The sequence below is a fragment of the Paramormyrops kingsleyae genome, chromosome 25 (assembly GCF_048594095.1).
Source record: "Paramormyrops kingsleyae isolate MSU_618 chromosome 25, PKINGS_0.4, whole genome shotgun sequence".
Classification (NCBI taxonomy): Eukaryota; Metazoa; Chordata; class Actinopteri; order Osteoglossiformes; family Mormyridae; genus Paramormyrops; species Paramormyrops kingsleyae.
In genome coordinates, this window is record NC_132821.1 from 5,234,497 (window position 1) to 5,256,455 (window position 21,959).

General features: G+C 41.9%; 2 long non-coding RNA genes across 2 annotated transcripts; both read left to right on the forward strand.

The window, feature by feature from the left end:
• The first annotated feature begins 2,673 nt into the window (after positions 1-2,673).
• On the forward strand, positions 2,674-3,125 carry LOC140582928 (uncharacterized). The gene is made up of 2 exons (XR_011985740.1): positions 2,674-2,801; positions 2,994-3,125. It is a non-coding gene; the product is annotated as an uncharacterized lncRNA (long non-coding RNA).
• A 5,831-nt stretch (positions 3,126-8,956) lies between these two features.
• On the forward strand, positions 8,957-21,128 carry LOC140582927 (uncharacterized). The gene is made up of 2 exons (XR_011985739.1): positions 8,957-9,245; positions 20,723-21,128. It is a non-coding gene; the product is annotated as an uncharacterized lncRNA (long non-coding RNA).
• The last annotated feature ends 831 nt before the right edge of the window (positions 21,129-21,959 follow it).

Consider the following 21,959-nt stretch of genomic DNA (forward strand, 5'->3'; position numbering starts at 1 on the left):
AAACAAAAATGCAGAAGCTGAGAGAGGCAGCCTGTTGAAACTTATCATGCACAGCAGAGGAAGTCAGGGCTGCACATTTGTGGTCAGTGGAGAACCTTCATAATTCAGCCAGAAAGAATTGTCTGCTAACAAGCTTTGCACACAACATACACATCCTGTTGTTCTGTAGTACTATATATACACACACACTTTCAGTTTTTCCATATGCTATGTCAATAATACGCTCTGTTAAGCTCTGTTTATCAGGTCGCCCTGGACAGAAAGCCCATCTCTGCAGGCTAAATGTTCAGACACAAAGTCATACATTATGAGCAATATAAACATTCCAGTTTGCCAACCCTTATGTTTTATATGTTCTTGACTTATAATGTGCACGTTAAACCTGGACCATGGAGAAATGGAAGAAGGTGGACAGGTCTGATGAGTCATGTTTTCTGTTACATTATACGGAGGCCGGATGCACGCCGCTTACCTGAGGAAGAGAGGGCACCAGGATGCACTATGGGAAGAAGTCAAATCAGTGGAGGCATAGGGAATAGGGGGGCTAGTGACCAAAAATCAATATAAACTTTATTATACAATCATCTTGCAGCTATAGTTTTAGAACAAGAATAATATGCAAAAATGAAATTAGCGTCTTCACTTTGCACATGGTCTTAGATCAGGGGCGGGCAATCTTATCCACAAAGGGCCAGTGTGTATGCAGGTTTTTGAGATAACCTTTAGGTCTGATGTTCAAATCCAGATGTGAGAACTCTTCAGCCAATCATTCATCTAATTATTAATCTAATTAGGGAGTGGCAGCAAAATCCCACAAACCCTATGGCCCATTCTGGATAAGATTGCCCACCCCTATCTTAGATGATCATGTTCCAGCTCTTGCTTCTCCTCGGTGGTTTTGCTGGATGCAAATGAAAGGCGGCGGTGAGGGGTGGGGGGGGGGCACACAGTCAAGCACAGAGTTCCAGAACAGCATGACCCTCCTGCTGTATGATGGAAGAACCTGTAAACCTGGACTTTTGACTATGAATTATCATCCATCTCTGACCACTCTATTAACTGCAATAAATAGACTGTACTTTCTGTAGTTAAAGACTTCCAGTTCAACCCAATGGTTCCACTAAAATCTGGGAGCATTAAATACCTGGGCATTAACATTTCCGCCAAGCTGTCTGATTTAATACAGTAAAATCACACTCCCATACTTAAAACAATAGAAGATGATCTCACTAGGTGGAGTACTATACCCATTTCACTTATGGGTAGAGTAGCAACAATTAAAATGATGATCTTACCAAAAATTAACTATATATTCTCAATGGTTCTGACTTATCCTCCCCATGCCTGGTTTAAATTATTTCTAAATATTTATGGAAATCTAAGCCACCATGAATAAGTCAAAGAACATTATAAAAAGTCAAAAATCTAGGTGGCCTCAAGCTTCCAAATTTCTACAATTATTATCTTGCCAGTAGAAAATAATATATATTAAGATGGATTAAACAACATCCGGTAGACCATATCTGGCTGGACACCAAACAAACATTATATAATGACGTCTAAATCCAGGATCTGCACTTTATCAGCCCCACCATTAAGTAACATTGCTGCTTTAAGAGCATCAATATTAGCTCATCATTGACAGTCTGGTGGGAATTTATTAAATTAAAAAGATCTGTACTGATCCCATGCAGATTTACACCCACCTGGAACAATCCTGATATTTTACTAAATAAACTTTAAAACATGGTACAATAATGGAATAAGACACATGGAAACAACATTGACAAAATGGTCAAACTTTATGGCTTAGACAAAAACAAATATTTAGAATATCTTCAACTTAAATCCATAATTCAGGCTGGATTTAACATCAGGGTAATAGACTTAGAGCCGCCACTAACAATAACAGACTTTCTAAAACTTCCATCCCAAAAACTGCTCTCCAGAATTTATGTGAGGTTGTCAGAGTCTGAGCTTACTTTCACCATCCCGACCCTCAAATGGGAAAAAATCTCCTCAAACACATTCAGAATGACTCAGAATGCCAGCGTTCAGCTGATACAGTATACGATTCTTCATAGAACACACTACACAGGACAAAGGCTGTTCCAGATGGGTATCAGGGATACTGATAGATGCGCAATCTGCACGAATAACTCTCCAGATAATTATTTGCAGACTATATGGTACTGAGCACCTGTTAACAAATTGTGGCTGAAGATTTGTGAAGAACTATCGATATACTTGGAGGATACCATCCCTGCCCCCCCTCACTTTGTCTGCGGGGTGATCTCACTAACATTCATATGGGCAGGGCCGGCCCAAGCCTTCAGGGGGCCCTAAGCAGAATTTTATTTGGGGGCCCCTCTGTGCCACCAATATGACTAATTATTGTCAATCCTTTATTATTCGCGCACTATAAATCTAACACACCCAATATAAATTTTATTTTTTTGTAGCTGTGTTGCTTTCATCATACCAGTGTTTTTACCCTTGCTATGATCTTTAATTGTAACAGTAGGAAACCCACAGGAGTAGTCAGGTGTTAATTTGCACTTTAACATTCAAAGTCTTGCAGTACCAGTTGGCATACTTAATGTGGTGTACTGAAAGGTGGCAAAATAAACTAGTAGACAACAGAGCATGTGAGCGGAGCGGAGCGGCGAGAGCGTCAAAGCGACCGGAAGTCATTCATTCTCTATGGGAGGGAGCGTTGGGAGGCGTCGAGGAGCGGCGCGGCGCGTCGTGATCTGGGCGGCGGGAGCGTCAGACAGAAGTTGAATCCAGTCAACTTTATGGTAATGAGCTGTGACGCGGTTGGGCGGCAACCAATGGGAATGCAGAGATGCTTCGCTAAAGAGAACGCCGCAGAACATAAGCGTGTAAACTTTTGTTCCGACCCAACCGTTCCTAGGCACAATGGAGGAGAGACTTGTTATTGCTGTGGCCGGGTACCCAGTTATATATGATGTGTCTCTTTTTGCGTACAGGGACATAAATAAAAAAAATGAGGCATGGACCAGAGTGTCCGAAACAGTCGGTGTTCCAGGTGAGATGGTGAAGTGCATAATATATTTTTTTGTGAAAAAGGAAGGAGAGCGGTAGTAATTTTGGCGCCATAGCAGAGAAAACAGTGCAAATTGTCGGTAATGTTAAACCTATTTATAGCATTAGTGTTTGTCAAAACATAATTATGTGTTTTAGTAGAACTGTCGTGATACATTTTAAGTACTATTTATGTTAACTAAAGAAAATAATGATATTGCATTCAAATATTAATGGCATTAAAAATGGCATTAAAATATTAAGTGATAGCACATGTATAGTTCGAGCATTATATTATTAATTAAGCACATGTGACATTTTAGGGAAAATTAAGCAATTTTTTGGGATTCTGATGCAATTACATGTTACCATGCAAACAAGCTGAACTGTGCATTTTGAAATGTAGGTAATTGTCTTTTCACTAGTTAATGAGTGTAAAAAAAAGGTGGAAATCACTGAGGGACACCTATAGGAAAGAGAGGAAAAGGGAGGCAGAGAGGAAGAGGAGTGGTGCAGGAGCGAGCAGTGCCAGGCCATGGCGCTACAGTGGGGTGATGAGCTTTCTCAACCCCTTTCTGGATGACAGGGCCACGTCCAGTAATATGGATGGGTGGGGGGCTGCCCTGACCCCAGAGGAAGGTGAGGATGCCATGGCCGGGCATAGTCAGGCAGCACAGCAGAGCCAGGGGATCCAGGGAGAGCTGAGGCAGAGTCCAAGATGTAGCCAGAGCCCACCACCACCAAGCCAGAGCCCACCACCACCAAGCCAGAGCCAGTCAGGTCTGGAGGGGCAGGCAGAGCCCCAACAGAAAAGGAGAAAGAGGCAGCAGGGCACAGAATTTGAGGAGCGGATGCTCACTGTTTTGGAGACAGTGAATAGAAGGGAGAGCCCTCCTCCTGAGGACAGTGACAGCCTTTTTTTTAAAGTCTCTTGGAGGACTTCAGGTCACTGTCTCATAGGAAAAGGCAGGACCTGAAGTTTCAGATACACAAATTAGTGTATGAGGCTAAATGTGAAGAGGATGGACACACAGACAGCATCTAACACTGAAGAGAGTAACGGGGTGCTGCTGTCAGCGCTGTGAGGGTGTGAGCTTAATTCCCTTGCAGTACTGTCAGCTGCACCTTGTGCTCTCTCCCACACACACACACGCACGCACGCACACACAGACACACACACACACACACACACAAAGTTGCCAACATGTTCATTTTGTTCGAGGCCCTATTCATACAATTGTTTTTGTAATTTTTTCTATAAAATTTTTTTTTACAACATTTCTGTGTTTTATATTATTTTCAAAATGTATCATACTCTAACAGAAAACGTGGGGGAGAGTGGGTGTTGTCACACTTTTTTAAATGACTGTGAAGAATACATCAGTGTTGAAAATATCTTAATCTTGGGCACATGCTGTGTTCATTAGATTTGTCATATGATTTTTCAGTGCAACATTTATTGTCTAACAGTGCACTTCTGGCAGCCTGCTCCAAACGGTGGTAATTAATTGTGAATGTAGACTTGTTATATTTCATTTCCCAGCTGCTAGTTGTACTCCAATATTACTGTAACTAAACTCAGCATCTCAAGTGCGAGAGATCAGTGTCCAATTTACCCACCCACCTGCACATATCATATACAGCATACCACATAAAGCAATTAGCAGTGGTAAGTAAAACTTGTAAAGCACAATAAATAGCACAGTAACTAATACATTTTAGTAGAGGCTGCTGACACTTAGAAAAGATGCTTCCAGTGTTTGGATGAAAGGTGACACTGTGATCAATTATTATCCTGAGGTATCTGCATGAATCAACCCTGTCTATAGGCTGGTTATTAACGGACAGTGTGGGGATGTTCTAGACATCAAAGTAGGATCTTATGATTAAATTGAAAAGAAAATGCTCTTTTTTGAGTAATTGGTGGCTCTTAAAAGAGCCTTTTAGCAGCCATGGATTATGCCATGGGTTGCCAGGGGACAGCTCCTTCTGCAGAGAAATACGAAGCAAATGTCTCCCTGACACGGATAGCCTCCCGTGAGGAGTTGTTGCTGCCCACTTGGGTGACCTCCTGCAGGCCTGCAGCCTCTCCATCTCCAGCCGATTCCGTGGGCATCACCCTGGTGCTCGCGGTCCTCCTCAGGAAGTTATGCAGGACACAGGTAGCCTTTACACAGATGTCCACATTGGCAGGACTGATGCCAATGACCCTTCTGTATATGCGCCACTGAGCAGCCAAAATGCCAAAGGCATTTTCAACAATCAGCCTTGCCCGGGACAGCCTGTAATTAAAAACTCTGTGCCTGCTACAGAGGTTGGCTCCTGGATAAGGCCGCATGAGGTCTCGACGGAGCGGAAAGGCCTCATCCGCCACAAACACATGTGGCTGTGGCCCCAAATGCTCTGCACCTGGCAGCAGAGCATCTTCTGGCAAGCCAAGGGTCCCATCTCGGAGTGCCTGGCCGAAGGTGGAGTTAGACAGTGAGCCACCATCACTCGTCCTCCCATAGCTGCCCACATCCACTACCTGGAAGCAGCACTGGGCATCCACCACTGCCAGGAGCACAATAGAGAAAGTTCCCTTATAGTTATAGAACAGGGACCCAGAGTTATCAGGAGCCCTGATCACCACATGTTTCCCATCAATGGACCCAAGACAATTGGGGAAGTTCCACCGATGGAGAAAGTCAGTGGCAATCCTTTGCCAGTCCTCTGTGGTGGGGACTGGCATGAACTCCATCACCAAGGCATCCCATATGGCCCTGGCAACCTCAGCCACAATTCCTGCCACGGTGCTAACTCCGACACGATAGCTAAAAGCTACAGTATGGTGCGGTATGAATCACCAGTGGCTAAGAATCTGGAAGGGGGGAAGAAAAATACACACACGCACACACACACACACATGACAGAATGAGCATTAAACAATATTATCAATCAGTAAATAGTACCATAGCTGAATGACATGTCTAGATCATGTAAAACGCAAAGCAAATTAAATATAATTTTATTTATTCAAAAACTCACCGTAGACAAATTGCAAGGCGCTCAGCAGGACAAATAGCGCACCGATAGCTGGTGTCCAGCCTCGTAATGCGGGGCCCCACTTTTGACAGCAGGCTGTCAAACTGCCCCTTGTCCAGCCTGAAATACGTCTGGAACCTGCCATCATCCAGACGCAACTCCTGCACCAGCCGGTGATATTCCCCGTGCTGCTGACGCGCCTGGAGAATCGGGTGCACCCACTGCGATCTCCTACGTCTCCGTTTATGCAGGTAAATCAGTGCTGCACAAGCAACTACTTGGCGATCATCCATTGTGAGAAGGTAAATTTGAAAAGAAGCGCTACACTATTTATAGGTAACATTTTAAGCGGGAATGCAAATAACTGGCTCACAACAATATTTATTTGACAAATTATGTCCTATCAGGAGTCGGCGCAAAGATAAAAGCTACACGTTTGTTTGTTTTGCGGCCCCTTTAAAAAGTTCTCAGAGCCTGCTGCCCTGAACGCGACGCTAGCCAACGCCGGAGACGCTCTCTGATGTCATGGAGTGGGCTGGGACAAGGCCGCTCAGAATGCCAGGCTCTGAGAACTTTTTAAAGGGGTCGCAAAACAAACAAACGTGTAGCTTATATCTTTGCGCCGACTCCTGATAGGACATAATTTGTCAAATAAATATTGTTGTGAGCCAGTTATTTGCATTCCCACTTAACATCAAGCGTTCTGGAGGGAAAATGTTACCTATAAATAGTGTAGCGCTTCTTTTCAAATTTACCTTGGATCACAATGGATGATCGCCAAGTAGTTGCTTGTGCTTTATGTTTCTTTAGTTAACATAAATAGTACTTAAAATGTTTCACGACAGTTCTACTAAAACACATAATTATGTTTTGACAAACACTAATGCTATAAATAGGTTTAACATTACCGACAATTTGCACTGTTTTCTCTGCTATGGCGCCAAAATTACTACTGATCTCCTTCCTTTTTCACAAAAAAATATATTATGCACTTAACCATCTCACCTGGAACACCGATTGTTTCGGACACTCTGGTCCATGCCTCATTTTTTTTTTTAATTTATGTCCCTGTATGCAAACAGAGACACATCATATATAACTGGGTACCCGGCCACAGCAATAATAAGTCTCTCCTCCATTGTGCGTAGGAACGGTTGGGTCGGAACAAAAGTTTACACGCTTATGTTCTGCGGCGCTCTCTTTAGCGGAGCATCTCTACATTCCCATTGGTTGCCGCCCAACCGCGTCACAGCTCATTACCATAAAGTTGACTGGATTCAACTTCTGTCTGACGCTCCCGCCGCCCAGATCGCGACGCGCCGCGCCGCGCCGCTCCTCGACGCCTCCCGACGCTCCCTCCCATAGAGAATGAATGACTTCCGGTCGCTTTGACGCTCTCGCCGCTCGCAGTGTGAACGTAGCATAATTCGCACTAAGCCGCTCCGCTCAACACCGCTCCTCGCTCCATTAAAATGTCCTCCCGCTCCAGTCAAATCGCTCCACGCTCGCTCCAATTTAAAAGAGGGACAAATAATCTGCATGCCTAACAAATGTCACCTTAAACCGAAGCCTTATGTCATAAAGAAATATGAGCAACGGCAACATTGCCAGTCAGAACAGAAAATATTTATTTTTAAGCAACCTATCGGCAACAACGGACAGGTTTGGACATGGCATTCCACACAAAAATAGGCTTAAAAATAAAGGAATCAGTGGGCTTAATAGCCTAAACTTCCCTAAAGAATATACAGACACGTTTTAAATTCCTCAATTTTTTTCTGTTGATGCAGCACGCCTCTAAAATAAAATTTTACGTTACGTGAAATTAAAAAAAATCTTATTAGACCTACTTTGAATGACAAAACGAATTTATTTGATTACCAATATTTACTTTATAGGCTTTTATACTTTAATTTACTTTATAGACTTGATATGCTACAACCATATAAAACTTGCACGCGTTTTGCTCTGGCTTCCGCTTGTTCGCGTAGCACACTCATGTTTCTGAAAAAAGTGATTCCAAAGTGAATCTTTACTCACTGAAACAGTTTCACCACATTGTTGTTCTTGCTGTACATTCTTGTCATTTATACGTTTTTATAAGAATAGTACACTTGTATGATTTATCAGTTTCCTTTGTGAAATACTTTTGGCCCCAGCCGGGGTGGATCCAGTGGTCGTGGTGCAACATGTAAAAAGTGCAATACAATCAACTACAAATAAAATAAATGATATAATAAATATAAAATATAATACTAATTAGTGCAAGTCCACTCAGTCTTTCTTGGGCCATGGAAGATCTCAAATAGTTTTTGATCAGTTTGAGTTTGGAAAACACTCTCCATCACTGTAGCAAGGGCACCCCTGTCAACATCAGCCTCTTCTCCACAGGTGAGTTTGTCTCCAAGAAGCTTACACTGGTCCATCCGTGTCTGTGAATCAAGCTGGCTAAAGCCGAGGTCCTTAACTTCCCTTAGAGACTGAAAGCGCTCCTCCAAAGACTGAATGCAACAGTCTACCACAACATTAAAAAATGATACTTCCAGTCTTTTCATTGCATCACTTTGTGGCTGATCAGCTGCCTCATAGGCAAAGTGCCTTTTTGTGGACCGTAGCCTCTTCTCCTTCAGCACTGCCTCAGTGTTCATTTGTTCACAAATCTCTTTTGCTGAGACCTGTGCATCCACAAAACCAGTTGTCCTATAACTGTGTAAATTTTCCTTATTTTTATTAATGAGGCCCACTGCAACATCAAGCTGCATGTTGGTTGATTGAAGGTGCCACCGTGCTTGCTTGTGGTGTTAATTCTGGAGAGAATGTGCATTCTTGGTTTCTTCATTTTACCCAGTGTCACGTTTGGTGTCACGAGGCTACAGCTCATAGAGGCTGCTGGGATTGCTGTACTGTGCGGGAGTGGTGTAGTCGCTGTGTGCACTTGTGTTATGTTGTGCGCCTGTTGAAGCGGTGGATTTGATTTGAATTATCTGTAAAGTATATTTGAGTGTTTGTGTGCCAGCACGGTTACGTGGGTGGTTGTTGTTGTTGTTTCATTTTTAACTTTTATTTTTACGTGTGTACTTGTCTGTCCTTGTTAATTGACAGCGTGAGTGTTACCGACAGCTGCGGGCGCGAGCGGCGTTTCTGTCTGCGTCCTTCGCATCAAACACCCGCAGGTAATATTATCGAACATCGGTAACATTAACTCTAAAAGGACAGTTGCTCCTGAGCTTTACTCGGTCGCCGGTCGGGGCCGGGAGGACATTTTCCACTTTTTTCCCGCTCCGGCAGTAGCCTGCTTTGAGAGGGTTTTTTTTGTGTTTTTTTGGCCTCCCTAGAGCAACTTTGCTTTAGTTTAGCTAAACGTGGTTCAGCAGGAAGTTAGTCTCGGGTAAGTAATTGTTAATTTGGTTATTTTAAAAGTTTAATTTAAAGGTTGTTATCGCTGACGCTGCCGGATAATTTATAATAAAGTACTGATTTAATGCAAGTGTTAATTTACTGTTTTAGTGTACTCGACACTTTGTTTTAACTATACGTTAATTAGATCAACTAAAAGTTTAAATACTCTATATTAATATACTGGGCTGGGAGTAAAGGACGGGGACATAGTGAGTTGGGTAATTATGGGGCCAGCTCAGTGTTGTGTTTGCAAGATGTTTGTCCTTCTGGATGCTTGCGTCCAGTCGGACTTCGTCTGCGAGAGATGTAGGTTAGTTGACTCACTCATGGTCCAGGTTCGTGACCTAGAGGAGCGACTGGCTCTCATCCAACATAACAATGAGTTAAAGGAGAGAGTTAATATGCCTTCTAGGGAGACTGTGTGTACGTCACAAGCGGGGAGGGGGGAGAATGATGAACAGGTAGGTCGAGAGAGCTGGGTGAACGTAGGTCGTAGACGTGGAAAAGGGCGTACACAATTCACAGAGGCGGCATCACCTGAAGTAACGGTGTCTAACCGCTTTCAGGTGCTTCCAGCTTTAGAGCCGGAAGAGACTGGGGAGGCAGGTGGGCCCTTGGGCACCAAGAAGCCGCCTAACCCCAGTAGGAGGGAGGTTGTGGTAGTAGGGGATTCAATTATAAGAGGTGTAGATAGTTATGTGTGCACCCGTGATAGAGGATCCCGTACGGTGTCTTGCCTGCCTGGTGCCCAGGTAGGGGACCTTCCAGATCGAGTGGACAGGCTTTTGGCCCCAGCCGGGGTGGATCCAGTGGTCGTGGTGCATGTTGGCACCAATGACATAGGAAAGGGCAGCAGGGCTGTTCTGCAAGATAAATTTATAGAAGTCGCAGATAAGCTTAGAAGCAGAACATCCACGGTGGTATTCTCTGGAATACTTCCCGTGCCACGTGCAAGTCAGGCTAAGTTAGCTGAGATAAGGGGATTAAATGCGTGGCTACAATGGTGTGGGAAAGAGGGGTTCAGGTTTATGGGGCACTGGAAGACCTTCTGGAACAGGTGGGACCTGTTCAAGCCGGACGGGTTGCATCTGAACCATAGGGGAACCAGTGTATTGGGGAGGCGTATGTGCAGAATAGTTGAGGAATGTTTAAACTAGGGACTGGGGGGCAGGGAAGTCAGTTAAGAATTTATGTGGGGAGAGACGGAAAGCCCAAATAAATATTAAACGTAGAAACTGTAAAAGGCCTACCATTAGTGGTCTGTATTTGAATGCTAGGAGTATTAGAAACAAAATTAATGACTTAGAGGCTTTAATTTCTTCAGACAATTACGACATTATAGGAATAACTGAAACATGGATGAATGACAATGATGGTGATGAATATAATATGGATGGTTATACGTTGTTCCGTAGAGACCGGATAGGCAAGAAGGGAGGTGGTGTTGCAGTCTACGTAAAAGAAAACTTGCAGGCAAGGGAACTCACTGATAAAAATAAAAATTCAGAAGCTGTATGGATAAAACTTGATGCTAAAGATTCAAATGGCCTAATTGTCGAGGTTTGTTATAGAGCACCTAATGTAGCTGTAGAGGAAAGCAGAATGTTATATGATGATATCAGGATTATGAGTAATAAAAATTATGTGGTGGTTATGGGTGATTTTAATTTACCGGGGATACAGTGGGACACAGTCTCTGGCTCTTCTGTAAATGAACTTGAGATGGTGGAATTAGTACAGGATTGTTTTTTTACTCAGTTTGTTAATACTCCTACCAGGGGAGAAGCCCTTCTTGTTTTCTCTAATAACCAGGATAGGATTGGAAAATTAGAGGTTTTAGACCCATTGTACGGTAGTGATCATAACATGGTTAAATTCGAGGTTAATTTTAGTGTCCGAAGAGCATACCTGTCAAGTTTTGGATTTGAAAATAAGGGAAATTTTCCGGCGCCCGCCGCGAGCCACCCCACCACCCCAACCAAGCTCCAGTATCCCTTACATTTTAAGACAGGTGACAAGAAAGCTAATCACCACTTGTCAACCACTTATAAACTACAATTGGCTTTATGCACAGCTGCACTACTTCCTGAACTTCAGGCAGCTCCTTTGTTTCCTGTCTGCCATTACTGGACAAACTGATTAATCCAGGTGATCAGTTTGTCCAATAATGGCAGACAGGAAACAAAGGAACTGGCTGAAGTTCAGGAAGTAGTGCAGCTGTGCATAAAGCCAATGATAGGCCTACCTTTGTTGATATTGACATGCTGTGAACATTCATAGCCTAAATGAAAACGCAAAAGAGTATATATGAAGAGCATTTATTTAAAGGCTTATTTGCATATTTTCTGTTCATTTAACATTGCTTGTCTTTACATTTCATTTTCATTCCACATTCTTTTCACATTCACACACTCATTCATTTCATATTGCTTTTTTGTACAGTTTTTCTTTTCATTTCACATAACTTTTCTTTACTCTTTTAGTGACTTATTGTACTCATTTGTTGCAGACTTTGCATTCTTTAAGACTGTTTTGGAAGGAGTGCCTTCCTTCTCTGTCTTGGCGTCCATCATCTGTCTGATTTTTCTTCTTTTTTTTCCCGCGTCGTCACTCATCAACTCATCATCTGACCTCATGTAACAGGGTTGTGTGTGTTTCCCTGAATTTTCCCACGCGTTGGATTTGTCGACCACCGTATTTAAGGTTCCTGTGATTTGCATACATATAATATATACAGATTTCTCTCTTTTTATGGGGTACGGTCATACAGGGGCGTGGTTTCCCCACACTGGGTCCCTTAATTTGGCTGCTGTCCATTGCTCTGCCTCTTTTTCGACTGTCCTGAGGCAGAGGTAGGTGGTGTCATGTCAGGCATGGTCCTTGTTTTGGGGATTCTATTTGCAAATCGGGTTCTTGGGTATCTGAAATAATAATGGCCATTGTAGTGTATTGTGCACCATACGTATAGGTTTGTTGTTTTATTTATACATACTGTATATATTTAACAGTACATCGGTTTTCCACGCTGCAGCCAAGTTAGCCCAGCTGCAGGTACTTAGCTGGTGAAGTTTTTTTTCTTCTTATGTGCTAGCAGAGCTTACGGTGTACTTTATATGTGTGTTTTACCTGTGTTTGGCAGGAGCTGTGTGCGTCTGGCTCGCTCCGGTGCTTGATTATGTTTATTTTCTTTTATTTCAGGTATGTCATAATTTATGTATTTAATTAATATTATTTGTACACTGTATGATGTTCAGCTAGCGTTTACGAGCGCTCTTTTTCGACTGTCCTGAGGCAGAGGAGCTGTGTGCGTCTGGCTCGCTCCGGTGCTTGATTATGTTTATTTTCTTTTATTTCAGTAAAATCAGATTTTTCTTTGAAGATCGGTTGTAGCGTCCATCCTTCACACGACACAACGCAGAGTACATAAAAGAGAGAGAGAGGGACGACCCCCGTTACACTCACACACTAACCTCGCGACAACTGGCACCTACAGTACCTGTAGTAGGCTACTGCAGATGGCAGTTATCGCGAGGCTAGTGACAGAGCTCAGATTGTTTTGGGGGGGATTTTTTTTTTTTTTTTTTTTTTAATAACGCAGGTTAAAATACGGGAGATTTACGGGAAAATACTAATACGGGAGGACGGCGGGAAAGAAGGGTAAATTACGGGACTTTCCCGGCCAAAACTGGATACTTGACAGGTATGCCGAAGAGCAAAGTCGAAATTAAAAGTTAGGAAGGCTAACTTTAATGGTATGAGACGGAAATTAGAAACTGTAAACTGGACAGAGTTAAATAGCAAAACAGCTGAAGAGGCATGGGAATTTTTTAAAAGCACATTGTTGCAAGTGCAAGAGGACTTCATACCTGTTTCCAGCAAAACTAAATCTAGGAAACGACAACCAAGGTGGTTTACTAAGGAAATTAAGAATAAAGTCAGGAGGAAAAGGGCTCTGTTCCACAATTGGAAAATAACTAATGATTTCAAAATTAAGCAGGAGTATCTAAGTCTACAGGCAGAGTTAAAAAAGTAACATTAGGCTATCCAAGAGGGATGTAGAAAGAAAAATTGCATTGAAGGCTAAGGATGACAGTAAAGGTTTCTTCCAATATTTTAACTCCAAGAGAGCTCTAAAAGCTGAAATCACTAATTTGCAGGATAGTAAGGGCCTTATAATTGATAACGAAATTGATATAGTAAATGAGTTTAATGATTATTTTTCACGGGTGTTCACAGTAGAGAACACAAGTAACTTACTGTACCACCAATTAATACAAATACAGCATAGTCTATGACCAATATATGTATAACTGAGGTTGATGTGATACTAAGCCTAGCTAAACTCAAAATAAATAAATTGCAGGGCCCTGATGGCATCTTACCTATAGTTTTAAAAGAGATGAGGGATATTATTAGCCAACCTTTAACTTTAATATTCCAGAAATCGTTATCTGCGGGTGTGGTACCATCAGATTGGAAGCATGCTAATATAACACCCATATTCAAAAAAGGGGATAGAAGTAATCCAGCAAACTATAGGCCAATCAGTTTAACTAGCATTACTGGAAAAATAATGGAAGCTATAATTCAAGTGAAAATGGTAGATTACCTAGATGCAAATAACATTATAAAGGATAGCCAACATGGATTTAGGAGAGGTAGATCCTGCTTAACTAATCTACTTGAGTTCTTTGAGGAAGCTACAAGTGAAATTGATCACAAAAAGGCCTATGATGTGATTTACTTAGATTTCCAGAAGGCCTTCAATGTTGTCCCCCACAAACGGCTCTTGCTAAAGCTTAAAGTTGCAGGGATTTTAGGAACTGTGGGAGCTTGGATCGAAAACTGGCTAACTGACAGGAAGCAGCGAGTAGTTATTAGAGGCACAATGTCACAGTGGGCCTCCGTTCATAGTGGGGTACCGCAGGGTTCAATTTTAGGACCACTATTGTTCCTAATTTACATTAATGATATTGACACAAATACATACAGTAAACTGGTTAAATTTGCAGACGACACCAAGGTGGGCGGTGTAGCAGATACTGATCTAGCAGCAGAGAGGCTTCAATGGGATCTGGATTTAATTAGCGAATGGGCTGATACTTGACAGATGAAATTTAACACAGATAAATGTAAGGTAATCCATGCAGGGAGCAGAAATATAAAGTACAGGTATTTTATGGGACCTACTGAAATAAAGGTAGCTGATTATGAGAAAGACCTTGGTGTGTATGTTGATGCTTCCATGTCTCATTCTCGCCAGTGCGGGGAAGCAATAAAAAAGGCCAATAGGATGTTGGGGTATATCTCTAGGTGTGTGGAGTTTAAGTCAAGGGAGGTGATGGTACACTTATATAATTCCTTGGTAAGACCCCACCTAGAATACTGTGTGCAGGTTTGGTCACCATACCTCAAGAAGGACATTGCTGCCTTAGAAAAGGTGCAACGAAGAGCTACTGTACGAGAATGATTCCTGGTCTTAGAGGAATGTCTTATGAGGAAAGGTTAGCGGAACTGAATCTGTTTAGCCTTGAGCAAAGGAGACTAAGGGGGGATATGATTCAGGTCAATAAGATTCTAATGGGTCTGGATGCTGTTCAGCCAAATGACTATTTCAATATTAGTCTAAATACTAGAACTCGTGGCCATAAGTGGAAATTAGCGGGAGAACATTTTAAAACAAATTTGAAGAAGCACTTCTTTACACAGCGTGTAGTTAGAGTATGGAATAGTCTTCCTGCTAGTGTAGCGGAAGCTAAAACCATGGGTTCCTTTAATTCAGAGCTAGATAAGATTTTAACAACTCTGAGCTATTAGTTAAGTTCTCCCCAAACGAGCTTGATGGGCCGAATGGCCTCCTCTCGTTTGTAAATTTCTTATGTTCTTATGTTCTTATACCAGATGACACAGCAAATCTGAAATCTAAATGAACCAATTTCTTCAGCAAGACTGTTGGCCTCAACTTTCACTGTGGAGTCTTTAGTCTGTTCTCTGACCTCCAACAAAGCTTCTCTCACCTTGCCTGCTTGGTAGCGTAAATGTTCAATACTCTTCACCCGGCTCTACCATCGCGTTTCACTCCAAGATTTTAGTGTGACATCCACATACTTCTGCAAGATGGCCCATCCTTGAGGAGACCCTGAGAAGAGTCTGTAAAGTTTTTCCACATTTCCAAAAAAACAAGTGGCATCCTTGGATGCTTTAGCAGCATCTGAAACCATCAGATTTAATGTATGTGCTCCACAAGGCACATAAAAAGCACGTGGATTTTTTTCTAACAGCCTAGCCTGCACAATCGTAAGATTGTCCCCTACAGTCCTGGAAAGGGATGTTCAATTCTTCAAGCCTTTTAAGAATTAGTGTGGACAAGCCTAGACCAGTAGATCCAGGAGCTATTAGAAATCCCAAGAAGTGTTCCTTTATCTCTGGTGTTTTGCCAAGACTTACAATGCGCACAACAACAGACATCTGTTCTTGGTGACTAACATCTTGGGTGCAATCCAATATTATGGCATAATATTTTGAATCTTTGATTTCTGCCACCATTGTGTCCAGTATTTTGTCACTGACACAGCTTATCAGCTCATTTTGGATAGTTTTCCCTAAGTATGTGATATGCTGTGCTCCACTGTCAATTCGTCTCACGTGATCTCTCAAAACAGGATCAAATTTAGCTAACAGTTCCACTTCTTTCAGAAAGTTCCCATTGTTTTCCTGATTCAATGTATCAACAGATCCCCTGAATGCTAGATTTCTTTCTGCCAAGGACTGAATAATACTGATTAGGCGTGTGAGAACATCTCTCCAACGGTTCTTTTCTGCCTCCAAGAGGGCCATTTCAGCCTCATCAATAGTTTTCCCCTTTGAAAGACGGAGTGCAAAATCCTTCCATTTCACCATGTTGTTGCAGTGATCAAGGCTATTTTCATGCTGTTTCAGTAGTGCACCTATATTGACCCAATCCTGTTGTCCCTCTGTTGCCAGTTTTGTGGACTTCTTGGAGAACAATTTGCAGCAGAAGCAGTAGACTGCATCATTTGTTTTTGAATAAGTAAGCCAGCTCCGCTTGATTTTTTCTCCATTAATTAGCTGTCTGTATGTGTAGTGGTAGTGGAAGCTTCGACCATCAGGTTTTTTAGGGAATGTGAAGTTTTCCTTTATAGGCAATGGTCCTCTACTTACAAGATCAGTCCTTTCAGAGTCAGACAGGATAGATGACCACTCAGCTGGGTCAACTGGAGGAGCTGCTGATCCATGGTGTAGGCTGGAAGTAGCTGAGGGAGTAGATGTGACATTGATCCCAATGGCCACAGAACTAGAATGATCTATATGGAAATTAAATTAAAAATTATATTTAGAAATATTAATCACAGGATATTCTACAGTAAACTGAGCAAACACACAGTGCTACTAACTTACCTGCCACCTCCACTGAGGTTGAGACAGACGTAGAAGGAACTGTAGGATCAGTGGATAAAGGTGCTGGTGAGTGCTCCTCACCTGCAGAGGATGTACCTTATTAAAGATAAAAATAATAATTATTATTATAAAAATATAATAATATAAAATAAATGTAGCCATGTTAGATTTCATACTGAAAGGTGATGCTGTCTGCCAAAAACAAACAAATGAACAACAAAAAAGGTATAAACAAATTGATCTAGGATTGTTTTAAATATCATCATCAGCTGTAGCACTGGTACTTGAGGCAGATGGCATTGGTTGTGCCCCACCTCCAAAATATTTCAACAGTGCTCCTAAAAAGTTTCATAAGAGTATAGTTGAATGAACAGAATGTTATTTTAACAGAAAAGCTATTTCAACAACAATAACAACAAACAACAGTTATTTTAACATCAACCTATATGGCGCTGCAGCAAGCCATCTGTACACCTAAAACATTAAGACATAATGATATAATAACACAAACGTAGGCCAGTCCAGTGTAAGTAATGTTAAACTGTTATCAGTACCAAAGTTATAAAACAGAAGCTTATTTTTTATTATGCATCGGTAATTTTTGTCCGTCTCATCCTTTGCATGAATTGACGAGCTGTTAGCTGCCGCTGGTGATCGCTTAAGCGGAAGAAGTAACATTAGCTTGCAATTTAGCCTCGTTTAGTTTATACTCATTTTTTTTTATCTTACCTTTATCTTGCTGTTTTTTCTCTTCCTCTGATTTCTTCCGTTTTCTTTTCTCTGCACCAGAAAGATATGTCCTTTTTTGTGACATTATTAATTGTTTTGCTGCAGTGATGCTGCTTCTTCAATGAATTTAAGTTAACTTGGCTGTCATACTCCAACTGTGCATGCATCCTGCAGCAGCCAGTTAAAATAATATTGCGTTGTTTTTTTAATTGAATAATGCATTTCATTACCAATATGATATCAACTGAAATATTAAACACATATAAATGAAAAAAATAAAAATAAAAAAACGATGTAATTTCATGTACTCTTGGGGGCCCCCTGGTGGCCACGGGACCCTAAGCAGCCGCTTAGTTCGCTTATGCCTTGGGCCAGCTCTGCATATGGGAAAAAAGAAACATTGCACATGCTCCTCACTGTCCTAACCATCGGCAAATAAACAATCCTCGTGAACTGGAAGTCAAAAGAGAAATTAACCATAATGCAATTTAAAAATCTACTGCTAGATCACATTTCTATGGCGAGAATGTCTGCCTGTACAAAAAATGGACTGACAGAATTTGAATACACTTGGAGTACAATAATTAATTTCATCATAGTGTTGTTGGGGGTAGTGGGGCTTCGCCACTCCGGCCTCGATACACCTGGGAGGGGGCGTATGGGATCCGGCCAGCGGTGGAGCCCCTGCCCGGACCTCCCCCCCCCCCCTTTTTATGCACCACAGTTTTTAGTTTGTACACACTTCAGTTCACACACTCAATCACACACACCCACATGTACACACCTTACACACACACTGAGCGGGGGGGGTGATGGGGGCCTGTGGGGGGGGCGGGTGTCTGGCTGGGCCTTCTTGGTTCTGGGTCCAGCTCGTGACGGGGCTGGGGGTTGTGGGCTGGGCCGGTGGCTCCCTGTCTAGTGTCCTCTGGTGGGGCCCCTCATGCAGGGGTGGTGGGGGGAGGGGCTGTTGTCCTGGTGCTGAAATATATGGAATTGAAATACTGCCCATCTCTTTACAAAAGCTGTTTCAACCTCTGATGGTAGAACTACAGACTACAGAGTCACATAGACTGCTTCAGTGCAACACGACTCTACTGGACACGGTGAATAAAGTTCGCCGTGAACTTCCTCCATCGGCGCGCATGTATTCAGTGCGAGCAGCAAAATTCTGAGTTTTGAAGCCGGAAGTGACAACATGTGCACTCCCGTTTCTCGGAGATCCGAGAAATATCTCGGAGCAGCACAGAGGATCCGGAGTTCAGAATCCAAGATGGCTGTGCCCTTTATCAACAGAAGGGAAAGTTGTAGTTCTATACTGTTTAAGCACTACTTCTCATTTGTGACTCATTAAATCGGTCGCACACACTATACTGTCCAACTTATCTGTGGACGTGTTGCAAAAAAGATTGCTTTTTGATATGGGTCCATGGTATTGCACTAATGTGGCAGATTGATTGCATCCGACTCATGTTCAGGATGTTCTATAAACATGTTAAGTGCATATATATTCCCTTTTTCTTGAGTCTGTTTGGTCATGCAAAATGAAATGCAGTTAATATAGATTAAAGATTAGTGATATTTGATAGTGATTAATCTAAATTAATCCACAGAAACCCTGTGATTAATCTGATTAAAAATTTTAATCGTTTGACAGCACTAATTTGCATGTATTTTGTGAATGTGAGTCTTTCTTATTTGCAGGTCAGTCAGTGTGTGGGATATCTTGTATAGATATCATAGGCTTTTGTGAAGGTTTCCATGTCACACACATAGGTTTGGGCTGCCTTGTATTTGAACTAGGAGTCTGAGTAAATAAATGCAAATGTGCCAGGATTCACAGGTAATTGGTGTGTTTGCTCAACAAAAGCAGGAGGACAATGGAGCTGAAGACCTGAACAAATCTGCGCAGGCTTAGTAGTTCTAGGGAATTTATGCAGATTTGCGCAGGCTTAGTAGTTCTAGCATCAGAGATTGAAATTGCTTTTGTAAAGAGATGGGCAGTATTTCAATTCCATATATTTCAGCACCAGGACAACAGCCCCCCCGCATGAGGGAACCCACCAGAGGACACCGGATGGGGAGCCACCGGCCCAGCCCACCAGAAAATGAAAAGCTCAGTAGTTCTGGTGTTAATTGCCATGTGTTTGCGTGCAGACAAGAGCACGGACAGCATTAGGGGACCTGGACACTGTTGCAAATTGCACTGTAATGTTGGTCCAAACATCCAAACTAGAGAATCTTAAAACACTGTCTTGACAGTCGGATAAAACCAGCCACAGCCTAAGGATTAATGGAGCTCAGAATGGGCTGGGATATCCCTGATCTATCTGCCGGTTCTTGTTGGCCAATTCATCACTCAATCCCATCAGAATCACTCTTGGCACTGAAACAGCTGATAAGCCACAAATCATCACTGGGAAAATAATCATTGTGATCTGTAAATACTCCCTCTTTTCATATTTGGCCACACACAACATCCTCAAACAAAGCTAAATACTTTACACCATAATGATGCTGTGTGTGACATATGTAGACAGGGGTCTTTTTATACCTATTATATATGGGGGCACACATGTTGCGGCCTGCATTGACTTGTCCTTACGCACACCTCTAACCTAAATATTTATAAGAATAAATAGTTTGGTATATATAACGTCATTCATTTAAAATGATCATTTAAAAACAAATGCTGACTGTTAGTTGTACATTGTGGTGTTTTCAGTTACAGCTGTCTGTATTTCCCATAATCCTATGTGATTGTTCCTCAGAACTATTTGAACAATCTCTGCCTCTTGTACAACCAGGTCCAGTGCACAGCTCAGGTAAACCTGTGTAATCATCTCATGCTGCCATCTTTGTGCATTTTCAGTCTCGGTGCATTGCCAGTTATTTTTTTTAACTGCACAGTGTATAGTACATTATAATACTTACAGAGGATTAAAGTTAACATTGACAACATGTCTTACAAGAGGGCTACAATAAAGAAAACTAAAGTTTCAAGGCAACATGAAGGTAATGCACAATCAGGGATGATCAATTTCTGAGGCATGTATTCAAAATAAGTATTTTAATAAGCATTTAACTTAAATTGTGCTTGTCTCAGAGGCTTCAGAGTACGCCAAGGGAAGACGAAGTGTCTCCAGGACGACTACAGGCAAACTGGCACTGCCCGGGCAGATGAAAGAAGAAGGGCACAGAGCCAGGTTGGGTACCACAGCGCTATCCAGCCCATGGTTGCCGATGGTCACATTCCACCAGAACCCCCCAACACTGACTCCCCGGGGAACTTCCAAGCAGCAGAGCAGATCTCAACAAGTGAGGATCAAAGGAAAGGAAAGATCCTGGCAGGAAGAGGAAGATCTTGTGGCCAAAGGCTAAAAATTTAGAAGTTTGGAGAACAAATGTGTTACAAATGAAATAGCACATTAAGCCTGGGTCATTTCACAATTTTCATTACAGAGATATTTGTGAAACTCATATTTGAAATAAAAGTATGTGCTACAGCTTAATATTTTTTTTCATACGTTATTTTGTATTTTCAAAATGTCTTTATTGTAAACTGCACAGCATGCGCCGCTGTGAGCACTATCCCCCGTACAGGAACTGTGAATAAGAAGCCTTTAACCTGGGCAGAAAATACATTGTTTGTAAGTCGGTCATAATGAAAGAGTACCAATTTCAGAGGGCATTAAGTTGAAAAATACACAGTGAAATATCTAATAATAATAATATCTGAACATTCAAACACAGCATACTGTACAACTCAGTTTACAAATTTAACATTTTTATTTCAAAGTACTGTTTAATTTCAGAGCCAAATGCCATGTGCCCATAAATATTTGAATTATTATTGTTTATTATTATAAATGCCGATTACATTCCTGGAGCCTTCGATTTTGCATACACAGTGCCCTCTACAGGATTCTGTCGAAACTGCATCTCCTTCAACCTCATTCACAAAATGTGCGTTTTTTCACAAAACGTTTTTCTTTATAAATCCCAAAATCTTCCTATAAATGTGTGTATGAATTCTTCTCATCTTTTTCAGTCACACGGAGCCTTTATAAATGAGCTCCCCGATTAATCTGTTTACATGAAAACATCTTAATTGCATTAAGGCATTTAAACGTAGCCACCGAACAAAAGGTAACTTGGTGATTTAGCAAACTGCATGTTCCTCATCTCCTCTGTATGGACCATAGAGCTGTGTATCGGAGAGTCTGGCTACACGCTACGTTTCACGATACAGGGATTACAATTCAATACGCTGCTCTATTTTGCCGTTAAAAAAAATCTGCTTTTAGGAAAACTTGTTATAGTATAAAGAGCACACCGCCAAA